Here is a 14,442-nt window from a genome sequence, read left to right as displayed (position 1 = left end):
ACCACATTTCATAGTAAAAAATTAATTAAGTGAAAAATATGTGCTTAAAACATAATTGTATTCTTAGATTTAAGTCACAAATACAAAGTAATAATTATCTTCCAAAAATCACAAGATAATAATAGTTGCATTAAAGCCATGTAAATTGTATACATGATTGTTTTCAACATTTTAAAATTTATGCTTTAAACATTTGAAAATATTCTTCTTTAGGAACTTATTTGTGAGACTCTAATTATGTTAAAAACAATACAAATAAGAGTGAGGAATTAAACAAACAACAATGGCATATAAGAAAAGGGCGTATAAGAACCTTTAATTAATTGTTGGAAAATGGACAGTTGGTGGGTTGTTTACCAATTAATTAGCCAGATCAGAGCAAAACCCAGTGCAAAATACATGTGTCGGGGCTATTACCAAGAATGAGCACATCAGCCTGATAGAATTCCAAAGGGGGATCAGGCTCAAATAAATCTAGCACCTAGTGAGGGTGTGAGAAACAAGGCTGAAAGCAGGGAAGTCTGCATACCTAGTAATCTTTCCCCTTCAACAATAAGATGCGTACCACATAAAAAGGAAATTTCAGGCTCCTTTGTAAAGGAATTGAATAAAATATCTGAGGTGAACTAAGAGATTTAGGAGTCCTACAGCATAATTGCTAGGTCCTCAGCCCACTCACCCAAAAATAAATAGCACTCATTGCAAAGTCCCACCCATGTACTCAACGTGCTTTCAGTTAAACTTTCTCTTGTCTTGTATTTAAATATGAATCAGCAACCATGGATTACCTGCCACCTAAAGGAGAGCTTGCAACATAAAATAAACAAAGCAATAGATAATAGCAGCTATAGAGCAAGTAAATAATTTGGAGCAAATAGTATGCTAACTAGTATCTTCAGCAAAATTTGAGATAATTTTATATGCACAAAGCAAGACCAGGATGCTATGAAAAGGGAATGTAGGACGAGAAAGTTCTTGGATATTGAAACTGTGACTTTACAAAACTGCACCTGAATGATTACAAAACAAAACTGAAGAATTTTCTCAAAATTGTAGACTCCAGTAACAATGAGGCCCAAAGGAAAAAGGACAAAGATGATCATATGACTAAAAGTCTTCCCAGAAAAAAAGAGAGAAAATTGAGGGCAAGAATGCAAAGAGAATATTCATGGTGGTAAGTGGCATGATGGTGATGAGGTATGGCTGGTGGTGCTGTCAATGGCACATGGAGAGCAGTAATGTTCTAATCAGACTGATGTGACACTGAGACATTGGCTGCATTCTTAGAAGTGTGGATTTGCTTGTTTTCCACTCATTGCCAGAGTCTGTTTCCTGAGCCTTTTTGTCCATTCAATGACACTATATTCCCTTTCTGTTGAAATTATCCAGTGTTATTTTCTATTCATTGTAGAGCCTAAGAAAGATCTCAAAGAGCTAGCATACATGCGATTCCAAAGGTACTTGAGTAAGGATGAGAAGTTGACTCATTGTGTTTTAGAAAGAATTTTTTTAATGATCAAGACTATGACACAATGTTCCTACTCTAACTTCAGAAAACTAGATTTTAAAAAAATCTAGTATGTGAATGGAGAAAACTGCTCTTTATCTTTCATAGCAAGAAGCGGGTTTTTGCCCCTTGTTAATCTACACAGTAGGTGTTTCCCCTAACATAAGAAAAGGGTATAAATACTAGATAGTCAACAACAGCAACAACAAAGCACCTTACTCCACCACGCACACACGCTGCAGAATTAAATATATGTTTCTTAATAAATGAATAAATTGCAAAAAATAATAGAGAATAAATCTCAAAATTAAATGTGAAAATGTTAAAAATAAAATGATGAAAACCTTGTTATGGACAGATAAAATATAATTTTATTTCAATTTCCTTAAATCTCCAATTTATTGGAAAATTTTGTTAAATGTATTCCAATATTTGAGAAATTTTAATTGTTTTATTTTTAAATATAGAAAATACATAGAACAGATGATATATATACATACACACATATATGTATATACAGTATACATATATGTGTGTATGAATGTGCATCATATATATGAGGTCACATCAAGTAATAGAACATTCACTCAGAGGTCAGAACTGTAGAACAAATTGTAGTATTAGTCCTTGGGGTTCTTCTCATATGTAAATGGGAAATTTCAATGAGATAAAATAGTCTGTTTTAAATTTATTTATTTTATTTATTTTAGAGACATGGTCTTATTATGTTGCCCAGGCTGGAGTGCAGTAGATATTCACAGGTGTGATCATAGTGCACTGTAGCTCCAACTCCTGAGCTCAAGTCATTCTCCTGCCTCAGCCTCCTGAGTAGCTGGGACTACAGATGTATGCCACTGCAACTGGCTCAATTTTTAACTTTAAAAGTCTATGATTCTTAGTAACTTTAAAAGTCTATGGTTCTTAGTAACTGAATGTGTGTGTATATGTGTGGGTGTATGAATACAAGGTAAGGTTGGAGAGACTACCCCAAAATACCTTGGACTTTTTATTTTTTAAATTTATTATTTATTTTTGAGATAGGATCTTGATCTGTCACTCAGACTGGACTTCAGTGGTACAATCACGGCTCACTGCAGCTTTGACTTCCTGGCCTCCAGCAATACTGTCACCTTAGCCTTCCAAGTAGCTGGGACCACAGGCACGCACCACCACACCCTGCTAATTTTTCTATGTTTTGTAGAGATGGGGTTTCTCTGTGTTGCCCTGGCTGGTCTTGAACTCCTGGGCTCAAGCCATCTGCCCTCGTTGGTCTCCCAAAGTGCTGTGATTACAGGCCTGAGTCACCGCACACAGCCTACCTAGTAATTAATAATGGACCTTTTTGATTTTCATCTACTTAGAAGCTTTTCTTCCTTTTTAAACTAATGTATCTTCTTTCCTTGAGAAACTGATTTTTCTTTATCCCAATCAACTGATTCTTGTAAGTTTCAATCATAGTACATAGCAGTGTGCAGGCAACCCTGGCCTGACCATAAGTATGTCTTAGTCCCTGGCCATTGTGCTTGGTCCAGAAGTAAGTCATGTTACTTGGGACAGGGTAATCAGAACTTTTACTAGCATCTTTTATATTAAAGCCAGAGGGAAGATCCGTGCTAACCATGCTATGACCACATCTCCACTCTCTACCCCTGAAGGGGAATGTGGCCATAATTCAGAGAAGGACTAAAATGAGACATGAAGAGAAAAATGAAGAGTCTTGATCACATTGTTAGAGTCTAGCTCTACCTCCCCAGTTAGAAGAGCCAGGATATCTTCTTTTTGGCTTGAGCTAGATTTAAATGGATTTTATTTGTTTACAGGGAATAGTACTCTTTAGCCCTATATCTCATGGTATAAGCTAACTGCAAACTATAGTTTTTAGCCTCTAATTGACATTATAATGAAGTTCTTTGATCAGTGTATGGGTCTTGAACACCTCTTCTCCAAACTTTAAACAGCATGTATAGCTTAAAGGACATCAACCAAGTAGAAGGAATTGAACATTTGAAATTAAGCCATATGAAAATAGTTAGTTGACATTATCCATGGACACATAAGATTACATATGAATCAACTAGCTTTGTGCTCGTCACATAGTAGGGGTTCCATAAAGATTTATTCTCCCTGGTAAAAAGTTTTGAAAATAACATAAAAGAGAAATAGTCTCCCTCTCCAACATATAAACAGATATGTTATTATCATTAGTCTCTACCTCCGTTGGAAACGTTAATATTTATGTTTAACGATAGGGAAAATTGACATCTTTTCTGGCATTTTAAAAGTTTAGATGCTACTTAAACTGTTTCTTCATAATTTCAGAATTTGTCAGTGTATGTATCTGGTTTGAGGATATATTATGTAACTACTTGTCTATTATTGTTTTATTTCACTATTTTTTAATACTCAGTCTATTTTAATTATTTAGGATCCTGTTGTACCACATGATGAAGTTTGAGTAATCTACAGAATATATTTACCCCGCTATAATGCCATTTCTATGTATAAATTCATAGATATAATGAAGACAGAAATTGAGAGAGACAGAAATAAAATGAAATAAAATTCAAATTGAGTGCTTTGAAATTGCAATGTTTATTTAAAAGCACATAGTGCAAAACTTTTCATGAATGTGTTCTTCACAAACTAACCATTCTATCCCCCACCCCAATCAACATCTGCCATTTCAAAGACGGTATCCCAAGATTAAAATTTGACTGGCGTTGGGGCCAGGCGCAGGGGCTCATGCCTGTAATCCCAGCACTTTGGGAGGCCAAGGCAGGTGGAACACAAGGTCAGGAGATCTACACCATCCTGGCTAACACGGTGAAATTCCGTCTCTACTAAAAACACAAAAAAATTAGCCGGGTGTGGTTGGGGGCGCCTGCAGTCCCAGCTACTCAGGAAGCTGAGGCAGGAGAATGGCGTGAACCCGGGAGGCGGAGCTTGCAGTGAGCCGAGATTGGGCCACTGCACTCCACCCTGGGCGACAGAGCGAGACTCCGTCTCAAAAAAAAAAAAAAAAAAAAAAAAGCTTTGACTGGAGTCAAGAATTTTAATTTTACTCCTAAATCTGACATTGACCAGTACAATGAATGATATTGGATAAATCACATTTTGGACTTCGGTTATTCATGTGATTTGGACTATTATAGTGCCTGTGCATTAAAAATAATTTAAATTGTATGTGAGAATCCAGTGAGTCTCATCAGGGCAAAACCATGCAAAGAAGTTAAGAATTTATTTTGTGTCTTTTCAACTCCCTCTTCAGTCACATAGGTTTCTCTTTGATGTCTTCATCCAGGATAGCTCTTAGTAGAGACTCAGTACGTGTTAGGTCTTTTCTTCACTTCCATGTTCTAGTGTCTCTATCCCTTTGCTACACCGAGCTTCTCATTGTAAACTCCACCGTTGTAAACTCCACCAAGGCCAAAGAAATTACCTTGGGCAGGATCCTAAAATTCAAATATCTCTTTCTCAGCTGCTCTATTTACTAGGTGTTAGGGTAATTTGTTTTACCATGTGGGACTTGTGCCTCTATTAATATTAATAGTAAACAACAGGCTTACAGTTGTCACCCTTCCAAAGGATATTTTTTTATTTCAATAGAAGTGTCTTACCATTATTCAAAGGAATTGGTATCTAAAAATGAGACTGAGGGCCCTACCACAGAGAGGCTTCAGGCTAGTTAGGGGAATATTTGGGAAACATGGGAAAAAATAATAATTTAGGTTTTCTAGAGCCTATCTAACTGTAATCAAACATGAGTTTTTAGTCAATGATAAATTATTTTGATACTTAAAACCTGGAGTGAGCATTTGATTAATATCTCCTAACTGTTAACTTTTTCATTGTTTTTATTGTCATTTTATAAACTGGGATTTGAACTTGTTTGGACTGGTTTTCTCCCTTGTTTTAAGGGGAAGGGAGGGTGAGTAATTGAAGAGGGAAAAAGTTGTGCTTCTAGCAAGCATGACTAGATTTCAGAATTGTTTCTGTAACTAGAGAGAGAATATGCTTGCAGGTATTCCAGGCTATAGCTCTCTCAAAGATCTTCCCACATGGCTTGCTTAGCTTTTACTTTCATTTTGTATTAAACAAAAAGTCATTTGAGGGCTATTTAATGCTCTGGTTTGCGTTTTCCAATACCAGATAAAAGTTAAACAGATGAACCATTTGGGGGGTAAGGATTGGGAAATCCACGGCTGCTAAAATGCTTTAAAGTTTCAAAATGGTTTGGTTTTTTTAAACCCATTTTCCATGTTCCAGCAGCTGTGGGTTTTCCCAGGGCTCCCCCTGTGGCTCAAAAGGGAGCTGCTTAATGCTTAACAGATGAGCCAATTGAGTTTTTAAATGCAAAATTAAACTTAAAGTGCACAAAGAGCACAGGGGAATCCACAGCCAAGAATAGAGTGGAGGAGGACAGTGAGCTGCGAGCACAGGGCTGTGGGGAGACACTGCCTCATCTACTGCAACCAGCAGCGACTGGGGGGATGGTACAGGCACGTTTATCTTTTTACCATTCCTCCAACAGGCTGCCGTTATACTCCATAGTACCAAAAGTTTTCTTTGTAACTACTGGCTTTATATATATTTATATGTGTCTATTTTTCTTTAAGAGCGAAAAAGGAAAGGAAGGAAGGAAGGAAGGAAAGAGAAAAGAAAGATAGATCAGCTCTGTAAAATAGGAGGAGAAACATGTTTTGCTCTCCACCAGGTTTGTTCTGCCAGTGATAGTGAGAGAATTTGGTCCCCTCAGCATTATTTTTCCGCTCAGGTTCCTAGGTGCCTTGCTTCCTATGTCTCAGACACCCTTAGCAGATTTGGATTCTCAGAACCTTCTACTTTGAACATGAGGAGCTGAGATGATTGTAAACTTTGGTTGAAACACCATTTGCCAAATCACTGGATAAACTGTTTTGTCATTCGTCTGAATATTTGAACATAAAAAAAAACAAAATTGGATTTTTACTTTTATTTTTTTGAGACAGAGTCTAGCTCTGTCGCTAGGCTGGAGTGCAGTGGCGCGATCTCGGTTCACTGCAACCTCCGCCTCCTAGGTTCAAGAGATTCTCCTGCCTTAGCTTCCTGAGCAGCTGCCCACCTTGGCCTCCAAAAGTGCTGGGATTACAGGCGTAAGCCACTGCGCCCTGCCTAAAGGACCAGATTTTGATGCCTAAAAAAAAAGTTTCAGAATAACATTTTGGCCAACTTCATGAGAAGTCTCTGATTAAAAACCAATCATTTTAACACCTTTAAAAATAAAACCTCCCGCCGGGCGCGGTGGCTTATGCCTCTAATCCCAGCACTTTGGGAGGCCGAGGAGGGTAGATTACTTGAGGTCAGGAGTTCGAGACCAGCTTGGCCAACATGGGGAAAACCCACCTCTACTGAAAATATAAAAATTAGCCGGGCGTGGTGGCACATGCCTGTAATCTCAGCTACTTGGCAGGCTGAGACAGGAGAATCGCTTGAACCCGGAAGGCGGAGGTTGCAGTGAGCAAAGATCGTGCCATTGCACTCCAGCCTGGGCAATAAGAGCGAGACACTGTCTCAAAAAAAAAATAATAAATAAAAATAAAGCTTCCATTTTAATTGTGCAAGTGCTTTATTTATACAGGGGCTCCCAACATCGTCAAGACTAAAATATCATTGATGCAATTTCTTTCATTGAAGATGACTAAAGTAACTGTTGAATTCCAAATCATGGAAATCTGTTTGAAAGCCAATTTCATTATTTAAATAAGTTTTTCATAGCAATATGTACATTGACATTCCAGAATGGGATACAGCCCAGCTCATCAGACTCACACAGTCTCTCAGATTTTTAGACAATATGTTCTGGAAACATAAATATTTTAGCATTTGAAGGGATACGTCAGTTGTTACCTATTGCTTTCAAGAAAGTGCTGAGAAATGATAATTCCCATGCAAAGTTTCTATTACCTAGATTTTGCACTCATACTAGGCTTTTCAACTTTGCAAACATTGAAAATTCTTTAATTGCTCACTTTTGGGGAAATATATATATTTTTGAACAGAGTTTTTCTTGGTCCCCCAGTCTGGAGGGCAGTGGTGTGATCATGGCTCACTGCAACCTCCACCTTTCTGGCTGAAGCCATCCTCCCACCTCAGCCTTTCCAGTAGCTAGGACTACAGGTGTTCATCACCATGCCCAGCTAATTTTTGTGTGTGTCATTTTTGGTAAAGATGGGGTTTCTCCATGTTGCCCAGGCTGGTCTCTAGCTTTTGGGCTAAAGTGAACTGCCCACCTCGGCCTTCAGTGTGTTGGGATTACAGGTGTGAGCCACTGCTGCTGGCCTGGAGAAATAATTTTAATAGATAGTAACCAAAAATTATATCAATATGCCAGTAGAAACGTCTTTATTAGGATTCATTAAGAAGAAGATGCTAGAAAGCTTCTAGTTCACATTTGATTTTGTGGGGGTTCAGAAAAAGATAACCCAAAGTACAGCACTTTGACATACCAACTACTTAGAACTAAAGAACATTGGAAGGCCTCAGAAGCAGCATCTGGACTAATGTATGCCTCTGACCTTCTCCTGCCCTCCTATTTCTTGCCCCTCATTCTTCCCTGAAGTGAGTCACAGAAACCAGAATTCTTCTTCCAAGTGAGTCATAGAAACTAGAACTCTTTTTCCCCAAACCAAGCCGTAAAACCTAGAATTATTACCCTAACTTTCCTCTGCCTTTTTGTGTAAAAGCTTTTCCATAAGAAATTATATGACCTAATTTGTCTCAAAGTAGATGAGAAGAACCTTATTCTGGACGGAGTCCTGCCGTATATCCAGGAGGAAAAAATGCCACAACAGACAGGCCAAGTAGAATCCAAACAGACAGGCCTTGCTGGCTTTTCCCACTCAGTCTATTGCTATTAGATCATTTCTCTCTTTGTTCAATCATATTTTTATATGGCTGTTCACTCATCATTGAATCTAAGCATAAAAATGGACAGTTTTCCCTTGGGAGATTGAGCTTCATTTCTGAAGGCTCTCATGACACATAAAACTTTGATTAAATAAATGTGTTATGCTTTTCTCTTGTTAACCTGTGTTTTGTGATAGGAGGGTCAGCTGTGATTCATATGATGGGGAGGAAAGCTATCATACCCTTTCTGCCCCTACAATATGTTATCAAGTCCAGCAATGATTTGTAAAGTCGCAAGGTCAAATAAGGTTAAAAAAGTACACACACATATATACATAGGTGTATCTGTATGTACACACACACACACACATATCTAAAGTTACCTATTCAACTACAAATTATATTCCTTAGGCATTTGTACCTCTTTCAGTTCTCCAAGTAAATCTTTTTTTCTTTCTTTCTTTTTTTTTTTTTTTTTGAGACTGAGTTTTGCTCTTCTTGCCCAGGCTGGAGTGCATTGGTGTGATGTCAGCTCACTGCAACCTTCGCCTCCCGGGTTCAAGTTATTGTCCTGCTTCAGTCTCCAGAGTAGCTAGGATTACAGGCACCCACCACCATGCCTGGCTAATTTTTTGTATTTTTAATAGAGACAGGGTCTCATTATGTTGGCCAGGCTGGTCTCGAACTCCTTACATCAGGAGATCCAACTGCCTTGGCCTCTCAAAGTGCAGGGATTACAAGTGTGAGCCACTGCACCTGGCCAGTTCTCCAGGTAAATCGTATTTTTAGTTTTAACTATCATGGCCCTCTCCCATCCTCCCTCAAACAAAACAAAACAAACACACAACCCAATAAATAAACAAACAAACAAACAAACTATGAAGCAGATCATTTTCATTTGGATGTAGTCTTCACCTTCATCCTGATAATTGTCAACTCTTAATTATTTCATGGAACAATTATTTTACCTTAATTGCTTAAATTTATAGTTGATTGTGAAATGATAACTACTCGAAAATAGGTTGGAGATGAACATTCCTACTGTGCATTTGTGACTGCATATGCAGAGCCTTGTACCTCTTAGCTAATCAAATTCTCTTGTGTCATTGACTAGATCCAGCATTGTCAGTTTGCCTAAAGGAAAGATACTGATGAGGTTAGTCTCCTTCGAAAGCAATCATATGGTTAATTGCATTAGTGTGAACCTAGCCTTTGTGATTAAAGCCTAGGACTTTCGTTTAGGTAGAGCAGGGCTTCCACGCTTCAAGGCACTCCTTGGCGTATCTAGTACTCTCTAGGCCTTGAGGAAATGTGCTGAGGCATCAGTATATTTCCCTGAGGAGTTGCCATGTTTGGGAGATCATTCAATCATTAGACCATATTCAAAGAAACAGGTTAATTTGAATATGTAAACACTAGACCACATATTCATATATATATGCAATCTCTTTAAAAAGATCATCATCAGAATGCAGATTTAAACAAACAAGAACACACTCAAAACTTGACATATTATGTGCTTGAATTTAATGTGAATCAGTGCTTGCCCAAAGGATTTTATACCTGTCATCTAATGACGCCTGTATACTGCTACTGGTATGCTTTTCATAGACGTACATGAAAAAGACTCTCTGCTCTGTTTTTGAATAAAATCCTATGGCTCATATTTTCAAAATTCCAAATATAGTTATTTCTCATAAAATTTGGTTAGCAACATTTAGGCCACATTTATATACACACACACATCACACATACACACACACATGTGTAGGCCCACATATACACATGTATATATGTGTGTGTAAATATGTACATAGATTAAATTTAGTACATAAAACATTTCAAAACTTGTTTTTAAGCTTTAAAAAAATTACATAGAATTAAAATCATTATTCTTTCCCTCTCCAGTGAAATGCTGACTTCAGAGTTCACTTTTTATAAAGAAATTCTAAATCATTAAGCAAGTAGAGTACTATCCTTATTTTTTAAAATTACCCAACATACTTTTGGAGTTTTCGCAAGTGGAGGCTAGAATGCATTGATGCATAAAGAAACAGCTATCTATGTCCCAGTAATTCAACTCCAACACCATTTTGACTGGATACATACTCATGGGAGTAACCAAGGGTAATTGATGATAAGTTCAAATTACTTGCATCTTATTCATCTTAAAATCAATCCCATAAGCTGTTATTACCCTATAGGCAATAATATAATTCTGTCAATTGTGAAAACAATGAAGTTTTATTAATCTTACTGTATTTACTGCTCCTCTATAACCTCATAAAAACTGGCTCCTGTGTATATAAAGCATTTAAGAAACCCTACTTCCTTAGAAACAGATGCAATCAATAAGATTTACCATTTTAAGAAATATTAATATAAAAAGGGGGCCATAGGATGGTCTATTCTCATCATTTTGCATTGTTCTCCAAACAGTTGCCTTCATTTTCAGGGTGAATCTCTGAATGTTAATAGCAGATGCATCACGTGCAGAAGCTGGGAGCATGCAAGCCATGTTAGGCACATAGATTCTTTACAAGGAAAAATGTTACACAGAGCATATTGCATCGGGGCTTGATTTCAGAAATGGAGTCTTTCCTTTCTATTTTAGACCTGCCTGACTCAGTATTACATACCACTATAAAAATTTGCTCATAAAAAGATTAAATATTAAAATTGAATGCAAAGTAATAGAAAAACAAAACCTCTATTCCCCAATGCAAAAATCAAATATGCAAATATGAAAATGAGGGGACTCTGCTTTTTTCCCCCTTACACAACTGATTAAATTGTCACTGCTGGAGATTACATGGGGTTTTATTCCCTTTACAGCCATATTCAATTGGACAGATAGAAAATTATATTGCCACAGACGAGACCCACCACTTGGGTACACTGTGCTTCCAGTTGTTGCAGAGGTCTTTTCCAAAACTTTGCAGCTACCCTTTAAAAAAAGAAAAGTATTAGATGTGGTCATTCATGACACACTAGATTTTTTTCTAAAGTCCTTTCCAACTTGGAGATTTCAGGACAAAAACTACTCTTCTTACTTCTACATATTAGCCTACAGCTTACTTCCCATGTAACAAAACCTTCACCAACACATCCCCTTTTTATATATATATCCTATAAATGTATGTATGTGCGAATATATGTATGTGCATATATGTATCAGAGGCTTTTTTCTTTTTGTGTTTACACTCTATTTCCTAATTTGTGACTTTATTTCCTGGCTCAGCAGTTCTAACACAGAACCTCCCCCACCCCAACTCCTTTTTTTGCCCGGTTGTCTCTTCCAGATGAATATATTTGATTCTTGCAAAAACTGAATACAGAAACAGGATTACCTGTGCTTCTCTCATGCCTTGCCGTGGTTCTGAAGTGGTTTTCGCTGTCTGCCTCCGTGAAATAGAAGTCAGTGCTCAGCGACGCTGTCGCCTGTCTGTGTCACTCTGCACTGGGGCTGAACAGAGAGCTGCCTCCAGCTGCAGGCGAGGGGCCTCAGTGTTAAGGACGCACAGAACTAGTTTGTTAATGAGATCATTTCTCCAGTGCAAAGAAATGTAGCCACAAGCACAGGGATATTTAACAACTAAAAGAGGTGGTAGGATGATGTTTTTGAATTGGAGTAATCAGGAAAAAAAATAACAAAAAACAGTGAGCAGCAGATGCTTCATTGCAATGACAAGTGAATAGGAACAGGACTATTTGCCTTAAGATTTGTAGTAGATATGCACATGTTACTTTGCTATAGAAATGAAGAAATTGATTCCCAAAGAATTTGTAGGTGGCTAGATATGTGGCTGGAAATATTTTTGTTGTTGTCAGCAAAATAATGCTTAAGGATGTTTTTACTAGCTGAGATCTCTACTGTATCTGTTGATATAACTGTAATTTGAAAATTTTCTTTCTCTGATTGGGTAGTTGAGTAAACAATCAAGGTTTTCATTTCTAGCACCCAAATGGGTAAATTTATCATGAAATCAAGTGATTTCTTCATGCAAAAACTTCCAACATTTTTGCATTTGAAAACACAAACGCATACATCATGCTTAAACAAAGCATTCTGTTTAAATTTGAGAATTTTAAAAATCATTGCTTTCTAACATCGTGAATGCCCTTTCTTGATTCAGATATCTTTTCGCTGTCAAAATTAAAAGCAGAGTTGTGTTCATTCTACTGGCTTGAACATTTAGATGTATCCTTTAGTCTCTGCTTGTGTTTGCTTTTTTTCTGTCTTTCCCATGTTTCTTTGTTTTCCTTTTGTCTTCTTCTCAAGACTTCCCATGGTTTTTGTTTTACCATATTGTTCTCTTTGCATTGCTCAACTGCTCTTTGACAAAAATTCCATATTTAATCTAATTTTCTTGTTTTTGTTTCTTTTCCCTTACAGTTTTATATGATTACTTTTTTTGTTGTTGTTGTTAGGGCGTTGTGTTTATTTGTGAAAACACAATTCCAAAAGTCAGAATAGTATTATTACATGAACAAACTTTTCTATGGAGTGCCCTTATCTTTTAATATTTTGTTTTTTTTGACTTGTTTATTCTCTTTCCCAGTTCTGGCCATTTTAAATTATCTTTTCATCTATTGCATTGACTTTTCCATTACTAATAGCTTTCTCTTTTAATTCTTCCCTTGATGTCTTGATTTACTAGGCATCTCTTCATTACTAAAACATGACCACCATTTTTTCAACACGTGGTATAAGCACTATGCTCAATGCTTCGTATCTATTCTCTTGAACTCTTACCGCAAACCGGAAAGGCAGACATTCTCATTCTCATTTGACACAAGAGGAGACAGAGGCCCAATGATTAAGGTACTGTCTGAAGACCACACAATAACTACGATAGCAATGATTTGTCCCCAGAGCTATCTGACACCAAATCACCCCCTCTTTCAACTAAACCATATTGAGGCTCAAAATCAGAATTAGGTTTTAAAATTTTGTTATGTATTGGGGAAAATATACTCACTTGTTAAACTTCACAGATATATACTCATTTCAGTCTTAGTATGCATGTGTACCTGAAATGATTCAATATAAATTACTCCTTATACCTTCCTTTTGATAACATTTACCAACTTTAGTTTTATTTGTGATAAAATAAACCTCTAAACTCAAGTTATTATCTTCAACAAAATTTTTGAGACTAAGAGTACGTCCAATTTTCCTTTGCGTACATACCAATCTGCTAATATATGGTTGTAAATGTACATGAATTGTAATAATAAGTTCCTACTAGTACAATAAACAAGAAAAGACAACATTAGAATAATAACTAGCCCGTGTTGTCTGCAAACCTCACAACACTGTATCAGCCTTTCCAGTAATGACATCAGTAATCAAATATGTTTTTACAGTTGTCAATGTAGCGGATCAGACATCTAATCCCAGTCTGCTTGCAGCTGCTTTTCCTCATCCTTCCCTCACTGTATTAAATTTGCCTTTTGGGAAAAGAAGAAAATTATGTGTTCCCTTATATTCCTTGCTCAGGTTTAAAAACTCTTATTCTCCTTGCTATGATGATGACATGCAGGTGTCATTCTCTAAACAGGACACTTTGCAAGTTTTATAAACCCACTGTTTAATCATTACCATTTTCTTCACCTTATTATTGCAATGATAATACATATATATGTGTGTGTATATGTGTACATATATAAACACACATACAGACATATTTACTTTTGAGAAGCAGATGTATATTTGATATTCTATTAGAAGTCTCTAAAATTTCTGCAGCTATTTCTGTGAAGAAAGTTGTATTTCTAGACTTTGGAAAAGAGCTTAACAAAATTCTCTTTGAAGGATTGCAGTCCTGAAAGTTGCCCTTGTATTAAGCTGTAATTAATGCTTGTACGCAGCAGTCTCCTAAGGAATTACAGAGGAACAAAGTTAGCAACTAGCAGGCCTAAAATAACTAGACAGCTTTGACCACAAGGATAGGATAACAGTAACGCAGTGACTAAGAGGAGAGACTGAGGAGTAAGGAAATCTTGACTTCAAATTTCAGCTCTTATAATTTGCTACCGTTGTGACC

At 36.9% G+C, this 14,442-nt stretch overlaps 1 long non-coding RNA gene across 1 annotated transcript in view; it reads right to left on the bottom strand.

Annotated features, from left to right (window-relative positions):
- LOC134739130 (uncharacterized) overlaps positions 1-11,856 on the bottom strand; it is a 67,588-nt gene extending 55,732 nt beyond the window's left edge. Inside the window, exons 1-2 of the long non-coding RNA XR_010125641.1 lie at positions 11,743-11,856; positions 11,279-11,339 (exon numbers count right to left, since the gene is read on the bottom strand). This is a non-coding gene — a long non-coding RNA (uncharacterized LOC134739130). The remainder of the gene's footprint in view (positions 1-11,278; positions 11,340-11,742) is intronic.
- Positions 11,857-14,442: the final 2,586 nt, after the last annotated feature.

The sequence above is a fragment of the Pongo pygmaeus genome, chromosome 2 (genome assembly GCF_028885625.2).
Source record: "Pongo pygmaeus isolate AG05252 chromosome 2, NHGRI_mPonPyg2-v2.0_pri, whole genome shotgun sequence".
Classification (NCBI taxonomy): Eukaryota; Metazoa; Chordata; class Mammalia; order Primates; family Hominidae; genus Pongo; species Pongo pygmaeus.
This window is presented reverse-complemented; position numbering and strand designations above follow the sequence as displayed.